The following is a 17,226-nucleotide window of genomic DNA, read 5'->3' as shown; positions in this document are numbered from 1 at the left end:
TCTGCAATGCTGGGGATCTCCGGAGGAGACCGAGGTGGAACATCCACTCAGCACTTCTGCCTGAAAACTGGTGCAAGTGCCTCAGCCTTATCTTTTGCATATATGTGCTGGGCTCCTCCAACATTGAGGATGAGGATATTTGTGGAGCCTCCTCTTCTAGTGAGTTGTTTAATTGACCATCACTATTCATGACTGGATGTGGCAAGCTGCAGAGCTTAGATCTGATGCATTTTTGCAAAATTGGTTAGCTCTATTACTTGTTGCTTATGCTGTTTGGCACACAGGTAGTCCTGTGTTGTAGCTTCAGCAGGTTGACACCTCATTTTTCTGTATGCCTGATGTTGCTCCGGCATGCCCTCCTGCACTGTTCATTAAATAATGGTTGATCCCTGGCTTGGTGGTAATGGTAGATTGGGGCTTATGCCAGGCCAAGAGGTTACAGATTGTGGTTGAATCTGTTTGAAGTCGATCCCATTTAGCACAGTGGTAGTGCCACACAACACGATGGAGCGTATCCTCAATGTGAAGACGGGAGTTTCTCTCCACAAGCACCTTGCAGTGGTCACTTCCTTCTACCGATATGGTCATGGACCGATGCATCTGCAGCAGGCAGGTTGGTGAGGGTGAGGTCAAGTATGTTTTTGGCCCTATTTGATTCCCACACCACCTGCTGCAGTCCCAGTCTAGCAATTATGTCCTTAAGGACCTGGCCAGCTCGGTCTGTGGTGGGACTACCGAGACATTCTTCGTGATGGAAATTGAAGTCCCTCACCCAAAGCATATTCTTGGCCCTTTCCAGGCCAAGATAGATATGTATGTGGCTTCTAAACACCTGTTAGGGTGTGGTCAATGTTAGGGTGTGGTCAATGTTAAAAGTACCACCAGCAAACTTTCATGGGATTAAACAAAGAGGATTATTTATTCATGCTCACCCAAAAGATCTAAATACGACATCAATCGCACACCACACATTCAAGAAAGATATAGTTAAAGAGAATGCCCTTCTACAAGTATTAAACCAAAATAAATAGTTAATAGTTCATGAGTCTTTACAGGTCCAGTGAAGAAGAATGCTTTTTCCTACTGTGAATTGTAGTTCAGGTAAGTACAGATAGCTGGGAGTCAGATATCAGGGTTGCTACAGGGTTCCTTCAGCGAGAAGACTCTTCAGCAGATCATGAAGTCCGGCGTCCATTGTGTCAGGAAGTCCAATTTCTTTACAGGTGAATTCAGAACTTTGGAATCAGGCTGGGAGGCTTTTCTAAAACATTTTTAAGCATATGAGTTCTTAAGAGGCAATGGTCCCATTGTGCTTCTCTGCAGCTGTTGACTTATCACTGTCCTTTTGCAGAGAGCATCTCCCCTCCCCACCCCCCCCCACCGGACTCTTTTGAGTTTTGGGGTAAAAGGATTTCAGTGTGAGACATCCAGTTTCAGTCACATGGTCAACAGCCATTGATATGCAATTAACTTTTGGATGACTGGTCTTTGTTATATTGCGAACCTGAAGACATGGAGTTTAGGAGTCCACTGACTATATTTTGCTGTAAGCTTCAAACAATGGCAGGTATGAATTGCACAAAGAAATGATGTCTAGGCATGTCCATTCAAGGGGGACACTGCCATCCAGTATGATTAAATTCTGGACTTTGCAGAAGCTAGAGAGTTAGTGTTGAAGTTGCAACGGTCACCTGACCCATTTGACAGCCATCTTAACTGTTCATCAGTGTCCATTGTAAATAAATAAAGGCAGTTCCAGAGGTTTATATATGTGCACAAACCATGTTTACAGATTACAACATGCCTTTTACTGGGCATGGCATGTTTCAAACTGAGAGCAAAATCATCACCAATAGCAGTCCCAAAAAGATGTGGCCAGAGGTTATGATCTGAAATTGTTGAATTCAGCGTGGAGTTCAGAAGGTTGTAAAGCGGTGCAGCACAGTGGCGCAGTGGTTAGCACTGCCGCCTCATGACAACGAGGTCCCAGGTTCGATCCTGGCTCTGGGTCACTGTCCATGTGGAGTTTACGCATTCGCCCCGTGTTTGCGTGGGTTTCGCCTCCACAACCCAAAGATGTGCAGGGTAGGTGGATTGGCCATGCTAAATTTCCCCTTAATTGGAAAAAGTGAATTGAGTACTTTAAATTTATTTTTTTTAAAAGACAGTTGTAAAGTGCCTAACGGACGTTGAAAAGTTGATCTACAAGATTATATCGAGCTTTATTGGAACAGTGTAGGAGGCTGATGAAAATGGTATGTAACTGAAAAGTCAGGGTCAGTCACCCTTGCGGACCATATGGAGATGTTCTACAAAGTGGACATCTATTCTGAATTTGATCTATCCAATGTCCAGGAGATCATACCATGTGTAGTAAATACAGTATACCAAATTGGAAGTACAAGCAAATTACTGTTTCACCTAGGAGTGTGGTGGGAATGAAATTGTAGGAGATAAAGGGCAGGTTTTACATCTCAAGTATTTGAATATACTGTGAGAAAGGGAGGGAGTTATTTGGGATGTACCAGGGTGCCAGAGAAACCAGTCCACTTAGGAGGCATGGGGAAGGTGTGTTTGGTGGTGGCATCATGTTGGAGGTAGCAGAAGCTAATACATTGAATATGGAATCGAGTGGGGTGGAAGGTGAGAACAAGGGGAACCCTGTCATGATTCTTGGAGATGAGAGAAGGGGTGAGGTCAGAAGGGGGGAAATTAAACAGATAAAGTAAAGGGCCCCCTCAACCATGCTGGGAATATCCTTGGCTGCCGAAAAGGAAGATATATCAGAAGAATTGATATGGAACGTTAAGTCGCTTGATGTGACGGAAAGAACTTGGAAAATGGAATAGGGTCCGTACAAGAAGCATGCTGTGAGGAAGTGTAGTCAAGGAAGCTGCGGAATTCAATGGTTTCATAGCCCAGAAATGGAGTCAGAGGAAGTCAGGTGTTTCTTTACTTGTCCCATTATCACATCCTTCCGGCTTTCACCATCACCCTTTTTGTCATTTAATATCTCTTGCCTTTGGTGCGATAACAGACCTATCCTTATGTCCTTTCCTCGCCTCACTTTCCTTTCCTTTGTACTTGCTTAAAACCTGTAGCATCATTAACTTTTTCAGGTTCTGATGAAAGGTCGACCTGAAACACGGTTTCTCACCCCAAAGATGCTGCCAGATCTGAGTATTTCCAGCTTTTCTGTTTTACACCATTCTACAAACCCTCCATGTCCTTCCTAAAGGAATAAACATATAATGTCCATTGTGTTGGAAAGACCTTTTGATCCCTGCCTCTCTGTGAAAAGGGAATAGAAAGATAGAAACAAGCTTTCTGAAACAAAAAAGTGTAATGACATTCAGCTGGCCTTGCCTCACCCAATTGTTTAATGATTCCACTTCTGAAGTAATTGGAAAACGATTTGAACTAACAAGAGTTATATATTGTTTACTGTTTTAATAAAAAGATATGTCCGGAAATATTCAAATGTACAGCGGGATATAGGACAGATATCGGCAACTCAAATAATTATCCCAGACTGCTCAAGGCAGAACCGAATATGTAACAGTCAAAAAAAGGTTGATAGTGAAAATAACAATTTGCAATGAATAGCTCATAAGTTATTTTTCCTCTGACCAAGTATACCATGAGGGGGGTCGGTGGAATGGTTCTTTTCTACTCGAACCTTTTATTTACTCTTTTGGGGAACTGGTTACTGTCCGCTGTTTGGGGGGGGGGGTTGTCTTTTTGTTAAGGTTCTGCTTTCTTTATGGACATCTGAGGAGGGTGGACTGGGGCTGGGGGGGATGGGGGTGCAGTTTGTTTTGGGGTCTGCAGTATTGTTGTTGCTTTGTTATCATGAAAATATTTTATGATTAAAAATATATATTTAAAGTTATATTCCTCTAATGGCCGCTGCCCAGTTTCAGATAGGTTTTGATTCAGTGCCCAGTGTTCAATTAACAGGTTATCCAATTACCTAACTGCGCCAAATGGCAGATTGAAACAAAGCCTATCCTGGGTTAAATTGAGTCTGAATTTATGAATTAATTATCACTTGCTGTGGGGTTGGGTTTCTAAACAAGGAAGCACGAGGATTTATGAAGGTTTGTCAGTCAGGGGTGTTCCTTGCCTCCCTCTGACCACTCTCCTCCATTCTGATCCGGCTCTGAGGCCCCAATGTCCCTCGCAAAGCCTCCCTCAGCCCATTCCCGCTGCCCCTCTCTCGCGTTCCCTCCTCTCTCCCCAATCCTGGTTCATCGCCGCTCCTTTCCCCCTGTTGTTGGCCCTTCATCCCCACCGACTCGCCCGTTGCCACCCTCGAGGCTCCCGGGCCCTCCGTCGCCTTGCTGCTGTTTGGGGGGGGGGGACTGGTCAAGGCCAAAGGCAGGAGGACTCACCACGCGACCGGCCAACGACTTTGCCCGCTCGCTCACTCGCGCGTGCTTCCCGCCCAACGGACGCCGGCCAAACGCTCGCGACCGGCTTCCCGCCTGCACCTTCGCCGGGGTCGTGACCCCACCCCCTCGGGCAGCGCACAATGGCAGGAACGTGTTTGCTCGGCGGTCATCAACCGAGCGCCTTTGTAGAAGGCGCCAAATGCAGCGGTTTTGGCGAGAACAAAAGTGGGATCGTGAAAAAATGTCTGGGCCGAAAGGTGTAACTTTAACAGGCATGACTCCAATAGATGACGAGGTTACAAATCCCAATCTCTGTCGTTCTGTCCAGTTTTGCAACCCTCCTCCAACTTCTCTATTCCCCACACCCAGCTCTGGCATTCCCCTCCTAAACCTCCTCCTGTGTGCCTCCCACTTTCATTCGACTCATTAAAACCTTGATTAAGCTTTTGGTCACCTGTCCTAATATTCCTTTGGTTGGATTTTTTTGTCTGATTCCGCTCCTGTGAGCAGCTTGGGATGTGTCGTGTTGGGTGTTCCGATACACAAACAAACCAACACCGTTGTAGATGGTACAACTCTGTTTTATTATTCTGTACAGTAATAACTATTAACTTCTGGCTGTGGTTCGTACTTCACCAGCTAACCTGTGGACCCAGCCCTAACACTATCTTTGTGAGGCACTCAGCGCATGGTCTATGTCTGAGTGGCGCGCTGTGAGCTCTGTGCTCTGAGCTATCTCCTGGTAGAATGAGCGGGAACTGTGGTGTTCCCTGTTTTATAGTGCGTGTGCTCTCACTGGTGATTCGCTGTGATGTGTGTGTGGTGGTTGGCCCCATCTACCTGTCCATCAGTGTGTGTGTGTGATTGCACCATGACATGTTAATATGGATATCATGATATCCCCCTTTTCACAAGGCCATGTGCCTACATGGTAATAAATATTGGTGTGTACTGAGTATGTGTGTGCAATATTTACAACATGTACAGGAGGCTAAACTATATACATAGGAAGGTGTCAAGTGCAACTGAGCAACGAGGTTGTACCACAAACAAAACAAGTGCTATCATCAAATATCGAAAGAGAACTGGAACGACAAGAAAGAAACACGTTCACATTATTGCACAACAATTCAGTGAGTCCAATGTGCAAACAGGCTCAAAAGTCCAGTCTATTAGGTGGGCGACGAATTCGGGTTGACCACCTCAAGGGTGGGTCAGGATCCACCGGCTGAGGAATGGGCCAGGCCACGGGCTAGAGAGGAATAGGCAGAGTGGCAGGAAGCTCCACGAAGTCGACATCAGGGACAACAGGAGGGCATGGCACCGGTGCATGATCACGTAGCGAGCGTGGGGGCAGCCGAAGGGCCCGCCGATTACGCTGGCGAATGGAGCCATCAGGCATGCGAACCAGAAACGAGCAGGGAGCCACGCGGCGGAGAACCCCGGCAGTTGCTGACCAGCCACCCTCCAGTAGGTGTATGCGGACGTTGTCTCCAGGCGCGAGGGCAGGAAGATCAGTTGCCCGAGCATCATGTGCCACCTTCTGCTGAACACGCTGCTGTCGCATCCTTTGCAGTACTGGAGCATTGTCGGGTTTAGGAACATGAATGGACGGCACAGTGGTCCTGAAAGTGCGACCCATCAACAGCTGGGCTGGCGAGAGGCCTGTGGACAGTGGGGCCGAGCGATAGGCCAGCAGGACTGAACAGAAGTCCAGTCCGGCATCAGCAGCCTTGCAGAGGAGCCACTTCACGATATGGACGCCCTTTTCCGCCTTGCCATTCGACTGGGGATGCAAAGGGCTGGACATCACGTGTGTGAAGCCGTATGAAGCGGCAAGAGACCATTCTTGGCTCGCAAAACAGGACCCGTTGTCAGACATGACGGTGAGCGGAATTCCATGGCGAGCGAAGGTTCCTTTCCATGCTCTGATGACAGCTGATGATGTCAAGTCGTGCAGGCGTATGACCTCCGGATAATTGGAAAAATAGTCAATTATATTGACGTAGTCCCTGCCGAGCGCATGAAAGAGGTCCACACCCACCTTTGCCCAGGGGGACGTTACCAACTCATGGGGCTGAAGTGTCACAGGCGCCGGCTGAAACCTTTGGCAGGTGGGGCAGTTGAGCACCATGTTGGCGATGTCGTCGCTGATGCCCGACCAGTACACAGCTTCTCGGGCCCTCCGCCTGCACTTTTCAACCCCGAGATGACCTTCGTGCAATTGTTCGAGGACAAGCCGGTGCATGCTGTGTGGGATCACAATCCGGTCCAACGTTAGGAGGACACCATCAATGACGGCCAAGTCGTCCCGGACATTGTAGAATTGTGGGCACTGCCCCTTGAGCCACCCTTCCGTCATGTGGCGCATCAGAAGGGGGTCAGCCGCAGTCCCACGGCGAATGTGGGCCAGACGTGCATCAGTAGCCGGCAGATTGGCCGATGTGAAGGCTACTCGTGCGTCGACCTGACAAACGAACCCCTCCGATTCGGGCGGTGTGCTCACTGCTCTGGACAGGGCATCCGCGATGATGAGGTCCTTTCTCGAGGTGTAGACAAGTTGGAAATCGTACCTCCAGAGCTTGAGCAGAATGCGCTGGAGGTAAGGGGTCATCTCATTGAGGTACTTCTGAATGATGCCGACCAGGGGCCGATGGTCGGTCTCCACAGTGAACTGCGGAAGACCATACACATAGTCGTGGAATTTGTCGATGCCGGTCAACAAACCCAGGCACTCCTTTTCAATCTGCGCATAGCGCTGTTCTGTGGGGTCATGGCCCGCGAGGCATAGGTGACCGAGGCCCATGATGCAGTGTCGTCCCGTTGCAGGAGTACCGCCCCAATGCCGGACTGGCTGGTATCAGTCGAGATCTTTGTGTCCCGAGTAGTGTCGAAGAACGCCAATACCGGGGCGGTGGTGAGCTTGATCTTGAGCTCCTCCCATTCCTTCTGGTGTGCGGGCAGCCACTGGAATTCCGTTGTCTTCTTGACCAGGTGGCGAAGAGCCGATGTGTGCGAGGCAAGGTTGGGAATAAACTTCCCCAGGAAGTTGACCATCCCGAGAAAGCGTAGCACTGCCTTCTTGTCTGCCGGCTGCGGCATGGCTGCTATAGCTGCCACTTTGTCAGCATCCGGACGCACCCCTGACCGGGATATGTGGTCCCCCAGAAACTTGAGCTCAGTTTGGCCAAAAGAGCACTTGGCTCGGTTGAGGCGCAGGCCGTGATCTCGTATCCGTGCAAAGACACGCTGGAGACGACTGATGTGCTCCTGTGGTGTGGTGGACCAGATGATGATGTCATCAACATAGACGTGCACCCCTTCGATGCCCTCCATCATCTGTTCTATGATGCGATGAAACACCTCGGATGCCGAGATGATGCCAAACGGCATCCTATTGTACCAGTATCTGCCAAAGGGAGTGTTGAACGTGCACAGCTTCCTGCTGGACTGATCCAGTTGAATCTGCCAAAAATCCTTTGAGGCACAAGCTTGGTGAAAACTTTAGCCCAGGCCATTTCGCTCGTGATTTCTTCCCGTTTGGGTATGGGGTAGTGTTCCCTCATGATGTTATTGTTCAGGTCTTTCAGGTCGATGCAGATCCGGAGCTCGCCAGAGGGCTTTTTTACGCACACCATGGAGCTGACCCATGGCGTTGGCTCCATGACCCGGGAAAGCACTCCTTGGTCCTGCAGATCCTGCAGCTGCTGCTTGAGGCGGTCCTTGAGTGGTGCTGGGAGTCTACGAGGTGCGTGAATGACCGGGGTGGCGTCCAGTTTGAGCCGTATTCTGTAAGTGTAGGTCAGTGTGCCCATGCCCTCGAAAACCTCCTGGTTGTGGGCGAGGAGCGAGTGGAGCTGCGCCCTAAAGTCTGCATCCGGGAAATCGGACGTGCTTTCTGGAGACAGAGTGTGTACCCGCTGAACGAGGTGGAGGATCTTGCACGCCTGTGCGCCTAACAGAGAGTCCTTCGAGGATCCAACTATCTCAAAAGACAGTGTGGCTGTGTATGAATTGTGTGCAACCTCGAGTTGGCAGAACCCCATGGCCGGGATAACGTTCCCGTTGTAATCAACCAGCTGACAGTGGGATGGCTGAATCGGTGGTTTAACCTTAAAAAGGTGTGGAAGGCTGACCATGCAATGAGATTGGCGGAGGACCAGTGTCTAAGCGGAATGTGATTGGTGATCGGTTGACCGTTAGAGTGACACACCATTCATCGCCCGGATTAATGCTGTGCACTGGCATCGGCTGGTGGGTCCTACATGGGGACATCCGGTTCCTGTCTATTACCGTAACGCGGAAGGGTTCCCAGTCGTCGGTATCACCGGTCTGCACGTCATCAGGGTATGACTCGGTGTATGGGGGCTGAATGGACCGCACGTCCCTGCGAGGCTGGCGGAATTGCGGAGAGTTGGCAGGTTGAGCTGCTCGACAGCAGGCAGCGTAGTGGCCCATCCTGCCACAGCTGGGGCATTGTCGCTTTTTGACTGGACGTTGACGCTTTTAAGTGTGCAGATCCATAGTTGCCGCTCATCGTGACGTCATGGCGTTCGTTGCGCCACCGTGCATGCGCCTGTGCATCACGTCCCTCTGCGTCGATGTCCCCTCTTTTGGTGCGTACAAGCGCGGGAGGCCTCGGAAAGGCCTCCGGGAGGAACTCGATCGACTGGACCCGCTCGGCCTCGTAGGACTCCTGCCGTGCCGATTCGGCCGCCTGGAATTGGGAGTACCGGCTGGTCGGGTTTTCGTGGAGGACGCAGGTTTCGACGGCGGTGGCTAGGGTGAGGCGCTTTATTTTGAGGAGCTGCTGGCGTAGGGTGTCCGAGGTCGCCCCAAAAACTATCTGATCCCGAATCATGGAGTCGGAGGTGGCTTCATAGCCGCAGGACTGCGCGAGGATACGGAGGTGTGTCAAATAAGATTAAAAAGGCTCATCCTTACCCTGCAGGCGCTGCTGGAAGTGGTACCTCTCGAAGCTCTCATTAACTTCCACGCTGAAGTGTTCCTCAAATTTTAGAAGGACCGTCTTGTCTTCGCCTTCCGCGAATGCCAGGGAGTTGTATATGTGGATGGCATGTTGCCCCGCCGTGGAGAGGAGGGCGATCTTCCTGGTGTCCCTGTCTGTGGCTTCTAGGAAGATCTGGAAGCGCTGTTTAAACAGCTTCCAGTTGATGCCGAGATTTCCAGCGATTTGGAGCGGCTGCGGCGGGCTGATGGCGTCCATGGCACAGGATGGCAGATCTCTGAAGAGGTGCAGGAAGGTCTCACAGTCGCTGGCGAGTTTCCAGTCCTGGTATCATGTCGTGTTGGGTGTTCCGATACACAAACGAACCAACACGGTTGTAGATGGTACAACTCTGTTTTATTATTCTGTACAATAATAACTAATAACTTCTGGCTGTGGTTCGTACTTCACCAGCTAGCCTGTGGACCCAGCCCTAGCACTATCTTAGTGAGGCACTCAGCACATGGTGTATGTCTGAGTGGCACGCTGTGAGCTCTGTGCTCTGAGCTATCTCCTGGTAGAATCAGCGGGAACTGTGGTGTTCCCTGTTTTATAATGCGTGTGCTCTCACTGGTGATTGGCTGTGATGTTGTGTGTGTGTTGGCTGGTCCATCTACCTGTCCATCAGTGTGTATGTGTGATTGCACCATGATATGTTAATACGGATATCATGACAGGATGGATTTCTAATTTAGTAGCACTATAGATTGATTCATAATGTTTCATTTACTTGCAGCAAGATTCACCCATTTTATGCCAATGCAAAATTTGTCCTGAAACTCCCTGGGTAAAGTAATTAAATGACTTTCAAAGTGATTGCAAGGCATAAGACCTTTGGCAAGAATATATTTTGATAGGTTGAAGGTGCACTTTATGTAATGCATCTAGTATTGTTTCTTGAAATATTCATGAAAAACTGGTGCGATCAGATTGTGTTAATTTTTTAAACCTGAATTGGATATACCTAAAAAGGAAAAAGCCAAAGGTCATGGATCAAGGGTGTGCGAGTGGGACTCATCTGATGGCAATGGGTTTGATGAGCTGAATGATCTCCAGAGCTCCAAGATTCCATTTGTAAAATCTGCTGATGATAAACCGTGTACGCAAGTCTTGTGTGAAACTGCAACTGACATTGGAACAGGATTAGGCCATTCAGCAAAATTGACACCCTTTTCTGTAGCGATTCAAAATGATTTCAGGCTTTTGATGCAAGATCATGCTGTGCATGTATGACTGATTTGCGATCACAAACTAAATATCTAACAAAGTGGCTCAGTTGGTGGCACTTCCATCCCTGAGTCAGAAGATTTGTGAATTCCAGTCCCAGGCTTGAACACTTGAATACTTAATGAAGGCTGTTATTTCAGTAATTATTGAGGGAATGCTGCCTTATCGCAGTTGTTGTATTCTGGGTGAGACAATGAACCGAAGTCCGGTTTGCCGACTCAGATAGCATAGACCAAAAATTTAACTGCACTAGCCATATAAACATTGTGGGTGCAATTCTCCCCCAAAAATTCTTAAGTTAACTTGTGGCAGGCTTTTCAGGGAGTTTCCTGCCAGCTCTGCTAGCGAGTTCCCCACCACGATTCAATGACACTTAAGACACTTTTTTTTTAGCCCTGGGGAGTTTCTCACCAGTTTAGCCGACGCAGAATCTTTTTTAGCACTGGGGAGCTGAACTCCGAGATCGGGTTGCCATTTTGAAAGAGTGCTCCGATCTTGTGACTCCCACACTCCCACCCATGGGCGGGGGTGGATGACTCGGATTATTCGCCAATTGTGGTTTCCGACCACACTCTGCATTGGGCGGATTTGCAGGTAGCCCCGGGGGCCGGCGCCCACAGTGGAGGCTGGATGTGGGGTTACTGTGTGATGAGATATGTGAGCGGGTGAGTGCTGCCATTCGGGGCTACGTGGAGCTGAACGGCATGGGGGAGATCACAGCTGCCAAGCTGTGGGAGGCACTCTAGGCTGTAGACAGGGGGGAGCAAACGGAATGGGAGGAGAGGGCAAGGCTGGTGGATGAGACTTTGAGGTATTTGGAGGCAGGATTGTTGAAGGAGATGCAGGGGCTCCAGATGGAGTGTGGGCTAGTTTCTATGGGGAAGGTGGTGTAGCAGCTGTGGAGGGCCAGAGGGGCAGTGTATGAATAGGGGAAAAGGCGAGTAGGATGTTGGCCCATTAGTTAAGAAAGCAGGATGCGATGAAGGAGATCGGTCGAGTTGGCATGGCGACGATAAGAGCAATGTGTTGATGGATGCCGTGCGGGAGAATAGGTATTCAAAGCCTTTTACAGGAGGCTCTATGTGTCGGAGGCCCCAACCAGGGAGGAGGGGATGTGGCGGTTCCTGGATAGGTTGTTTCCCAAAGTGGAGGACGGGCTGGTTCAGGGACTGGGGGCCCTAATTGGGCTGAGGGAAGTGATGAGTGATATAGGGACGATGCAGATGGGAAGGCCCCTGGGCCAGATGGGTTCCCGGTAGAGTTTTATAAAAGGTTTGGGGCGTACCTGGGGCCAGTGCTGGTGAGGGCGTAGAAGGAAGGGGGAGGGGGAACTTCCCACTACATTGTCTCAGGCTTCTATCTCCCTGATTTTGAAGAGGGGCAACGACCCGGAGCAGTGTGGGTCGTACCGCCCGATATCGCAACTGAATTTGGATGCCAAGTTATTGGTGAAGGTGATGGCGTCACAAATTGAGGACTGTGTGCCAGGCGTGATTGGTGAGGACCAGATGGGTTTTGTGAAGGGCAGGCAGTTGTCAGCGAATGTGAGGAGGCTACTCAATGTAATCATGATGCCTTCAGAGGGGCAGGAGGTGTAGATAGTTGTGGCAATCAGGTGGAGTGGGCAGATTTGTTGGAGGTGCTGGGCAGTTCGGGAAGGGATTTGTAGATTGGGTCCGGTTGCTGTATTAAGCGGCAGTCGCGAGCGTGCGGATGAACCAAGTGAGTTTCGGGTATTCCGGGCTGCATCGTGGGACGAGGCAGGTGTGCCCGCTCTCCCCTTCGCTTTCACCTTAGCAATAGCGCCAATGGTACTTAGGGCATCGAGGAAATGAAGAGGGATAGAGTGGGGGTGCATCGAGCATAGGGTCTCATTGTATGCAGACGACCTGTTGTTATATATTTCGGACCCGATGGGCAGCATTCAAGTCATCTTAGAGATCCTGGAGGAATTTGGCCTGTTTCGGGATACAAATTGAATATGGGAAAGAGCAAGATGTTCCCAATAGAAAGCAGGAAGGGAGACCAGGGGAGCTGCTGTTTAGGGTGGTGGGGGCGAGTTTCAGGTATTTGGGTGCAGTTGCATAAACTGAACTTGGCTCGATTGGTGGAGGGGTTGAAGGCGGACCAGAGGTGGGATATGCTGTTGCTGGCAGGGCGGGTACAGACAGTGAAAATGATGGTGCTGCTGAGGTATTTCTTTATTTTAGAATCTCCCAATCTTTGTCCCAAAGTCATTTTTCAATGGGCTAATCTTTGGGTTTGTGTGGGCAGGGAAGACCCCGCAGGTCCGGCGGGCTTTCTTGGAGCGAGGCAAGGAAGGTGTGTGGCCGAACATGTTGCCGAACATGATGAATTATTATCGGATGGCGGATATTGCTTGGTTAGGAAATGGGCCATGGGGAGGGGGTCAGTGCGGGGGCGGGCGGAGGTGGCATCGTGCAGGGGTATGTGTTTGAGGGCTTTGTTGGCGCTTTTACTGTTCTCATCAGCCAGGCACTCGGTGATCCCAGTGGTGGCATCAGCCCTCAGGGTATGGGGGCATTGGAGGCAGCATTTGGGGCTGGTGGGTGCTTTGGTGTGGGCGCTGACTATAATCATAGGTTTGCTCCGGCGGGCGGTATGTGAAGTTTAGGGGCTGGCGGGGTGGCAGGGATTGAGCACTTTGTTTATTAGGGGGCAAATTCGCGGGCTGGACAAAGTGTATGAGTAGCCCAGGGGGAATAGCTTTAAGTACCTGCAGGTTCAGGAGAGAGGTGCCATCCTTTCCTGGGTTGCCACCCCTGGGGTTGCAGAACAAGATGCCGTTGAAGGACGAAATAAAGGAGGGGAAGGTGTCAGATGTCTATAAGGAGCTGATGGAGTGACCTATTGTTATACGTGTCGGACCCAGCGGGGGGGATGATAGAGGTTATGCAAATTTTGAGGGGGTTCGGGGAATTCTCGGGGTATAGGCTAAACATGGAGAAGAGTGAATTATTTGTGATACATCCAGGGGACCAGAGTAGAGAGATAGAAGGCTTACCGCTAAGGAAAGTGGAAAGAAATTTCCGATACCTGGGGATTCAGATCGCTAGGAGCTGGGGAACCTTGCACAGACTTAATCTGACACGGCTGGTAGAACAAATGGAGGAGGACTTCAAGAGGTGGGACATGCAGCCTCTATCGCTGGCGGGCAGGGTGCAAGCAATTAAGATGATGGTCCTCCCGAGGTTCTTATTTGTATTTCAATGTCTCCCTATATTAATCACCAAGACCTTTTTTAATAAAATAGATAGGAGCATCACGAGCTTCGTGTGGGCAGGGAAAGTTCCGAGAGTAAGGAGGGGGTTCCTTCAGCGTAGTAGGGACAGAGGAGGACTGGCACTACCGAACTTGGGTGATTACTATTGGGCCGCCAATGTGGCAATGATACGTAGATGGATGATGGAGGGTGAGGGAGCGGCGTGGAAAAGACTGGAGAGAAAGTCCTGTAAAGAGACGAGTTTAGAGGCGCTGGTGACGGCGCCGCTACCGTTCTCACCTAAAAAGTTTACCACGAACCCGGTGGTGGCGGCAACACTGAATATCTGGGGACAGTGGAGGCGACAGAGAGGGGTGCGAGGAGCCCTGGTGGGGTCCCCTATCAGGAACAACCATAGGTTCGCCCCAGGAAGAATGGATGGAGGATTTCAGAGCTGGTACCAGTTGGGAATTAGGAAGGTGGGAGATTTATTTATAGATGGGACTTTTGCGAGCTTGGGAGCATTGGAGGAAAAGTATAAGTTGCCCCGGGGAAATTTCTTGCGATATATGCAGGTGAGGGCGTTTACTAGACAACAGGTGAGGGAATTTCCGTTGCTCCCGACACAGGGGATACAGGACAGGGTGCTTTCAGGGGTGTGGGTCGGAGAGGGCAATGTGTCAGAGATTTATAGAGAGATGAGGGAAGAGGGGGAGGAGTCGGTGGGCGAACTAAAAGGAAAGTGGGAAGAAGAATTAGGGGAGGAGATAGAGGAGGGTATGTGGGCTGATGCCCTAAGCAGGGTAAATTCCTCTTCCTCATGCGCCAGGCTTAGCCTGATTCAATTTAAGGTGCTACATAGAGCACACATAACGGGGGCAAGATTGATCAGGTTCTTTGGAGTGGAGGACAAATGTGGGAGGTGTGGCGGGAGCCCGGCAAACCACGCACATATGTTTTGGGCGTGCCCAGCACTGGAAGGGTATTGGAAGGGAGTGACGGGAGTGATTTCGCAGGTGGTGAAGGCCCGGGTCAAACCAGGCTGAGGGTTAGCTCTATTTGGAGTTGCGGAAGAGCCGGGTATGCAGGAGGCGAAAGAGGCCGATGTCGTGGCCTTTGCGTCCCTAGTAGCCCGGCGCAGGATCCTACTCATGTGGAAGGAGGCGAAACCCCCCGGACTGGAGGCCCGTGTAAATGATATGGCGGGGTTCATTAAACTGGAGCAGATAAAGTTTGCCCTGAGAGGATCGGCTCAAGGGTTCACCAGGCGGTGGCAGCCATTTCTCAGCTACCTAGGGGAACGTTAGAGGGAAGACAGATGACCAGCAGCAGCAACCCAGGGGGAGGGGGGGGGGGGTTTAGTTTAGTTTAGGTCAATAGACAATGGGGTTTTGTTACCTGTGTATTGTTAAAAATTTCTGTTTTGTTATTGTTTCGTTTGCTTTGTAAGAGGGAAAAATTGTTGTTTGGAAAACAGTTTCAATAAAATATATATTTTTTTTAAAAAGGAGCTGATGGAGTGGGAGGGAGCTCTGGTGGGGGACATTAAGCGTAAATAAGACAGGGAGCTAAGAGGGGAGGTGGGGCGAGACTTGGGGGGGGGGGCCTTGTGGAGGGTGAACGTGTCCTCGTCATGTGCAAGGTTTTTTGTAAACAATTTTAATGAGGTACTTTTGGCATTACAAACAGCAACCGTATAAAAACAATGGTCAAAGAACAATAAACATAGTGCAATCACCGACTCCCATCTCTCCGAGACCCGCCTATTTAACCCTCTATTCTACGCTACCCTAGCCGCGCCCCCCCCCCCCCCCCCCCCCCCCCCCCGCTGTCGATAAATTCTCTGCGAAGAAGTCGATGAATGATTGCCACCTCCGGGCGAACCCTAAGAATGACCCTCGCAAGGCGAACTTCATCTTCTCTGGGCCGAGAAAGCTTGCCATGTCGGTTAACCAGGTCTCCGACTTCGGGGGCTTTGAGTCCCTCCAAGCTAATACTATCCGTCTCCGGAGTACCAGGGAAGCAAAGGCCAGAACATCTGCCTCTTTCTCCTCCTGGATTCCCGGGTCTTCCGACACCCCAAAAATCACCACCTCTGGACTCATTGCCACCCTTGTTTTCATGACGTCCGCAAACCCCTGCCAATATCCCCTAAATTTTGGACACGCCCAGAACATGTGGACATGGTCCACCCGCACATTTTACACACCCGTCCTCTACCCCAAAGAATCTACTCATCCGGGCCACTGTCATGTGGGGTAAGGGGGTTAAAATGGGGAAGACGGGAAGCGAGGTGGGGTTGGCATCAGGGGAGCAGGTGGGGTGTGGTTCTTTATTGTTTATTGAATTGTTCTGTTGTTCTTCTGATTCGGTGTGTATATATGTGAAAATGCCTCGAATACAGAATTTAAAAAGTTTATCGTAGCTACTTCCTGAATTCAACAAACTAGGTAAATTGTAACCACTGTTTTTAAAAAAAAATATTTTATTGAAAATTTTTGGCCAACCATCACAGTATATTGTGTATCCTTTACTCAGTAATATCACATTAAAAATAACAATGGCCAGTTTTATAAACAAGAAATAAATAATATATAAACAAAAACAAAACTAAATGGCAACTGCCTTGTCCCAAATAAATATTCTCCAAAAATATGTTTTAACCGTCCAATATACAATTATCTATAACAACAACCTATACATATTATACTTATATATTAACATCCCTGAGAATCCCTCTGGTTCCAACCCCCCCCCCAGGGTTGCTGCTGCTGTCTTCTTTTCCATTCCCTCTATCTTTGTGAGGTATTCGACGAACGGTTGCCACCGCCTGGTGAACCCTTGAGCCGATCCCCTTAGGACGAACTTAATCCGTTCCAGCTTTATAAACCCTGCCATGTCATTTATCCAGGTCTCCACACCCGGGAGCTTGGCTTCCTTCCACATCAACAGTATCCTGCGCCGGGCTACTAGGGACGCAAAGGCCAAAACATCAGTCTCTTTCGCCTCCTGCACTCCCAGCTCTTCTGCAACCCCGAATATAGCCAACCCCCAGCTTGGTTCGACCTGGACCCCCACCACCTTCGAAAGCACCTTTGTCACCCCCACCCAAAACCCCTGTAGTGCCGGGCATGACCAGAACATGTGGGTGTGATTCGCTGGGCTTCTCGAGCATCTCGCACACCTATCCTCTACTCCAAAAAATTTACTGAGCCGTGCTCCAGTCATATGCGCCCTGTGTAACACCTTAAATTGTATCAGGCTTAGCCTGGCACACGAGGACGATGAGTTTACCCTACTTAGGGCATCAGCCCACAGCCCCTCCTCAATCTCCTCCCCCAGCTCTTCTTCTCATTTCCCTTTCAGCTCGTCTG

The 17,226-nt window shown here is 50.0% G+C and overlaps 1 protein-coding gene across 2 annotated transcripts in view; it reads right to left on the bottom strand.

The window, feature by feature from the left end:
* LOC140420555 (barrier-to-autointegration factor-like) overlaps positions 1-17,226 on the bottom strand; it is a 71,919-nt gene that overhangs the window by 31,879 nt on the left and 22,814 nt on the right. The window contains exon 1 of one of the 2 annotated variants that reach the window (XM_072504551.1): positions 4,395-4,502. The exons of the other annotated variant lie outside the window; for it this stretch is intronic. The gene's annotated coding sequence lies outside the window, so the exon portion shown is untranslated. Of the gene's footprint in view, positions 1-4,394; positions 4,503-17,226 lie in introns of those variants that run through there. 2 annotated transcript variants of the gene reach the window in all.

Source organism: Scyliorhinus torazame, chromosome 1 (genome assembly GCF_047496885.1).
Source record: "Scyliorhinus torazame isolate Kashiwa2021f chromosome 1, sScyTor2.1, whole genome shotgun sequence".
NCBI lineage: Eukaryota > Metazoa > Chordata > Chondrichthyes > Carcharhiniformes > Scyliorhinidae > Scyliorhinus > Scyliorhinus torazame.
This window is presented reverse-complemented; position numbering and strand designations above follow the sequence as displayed.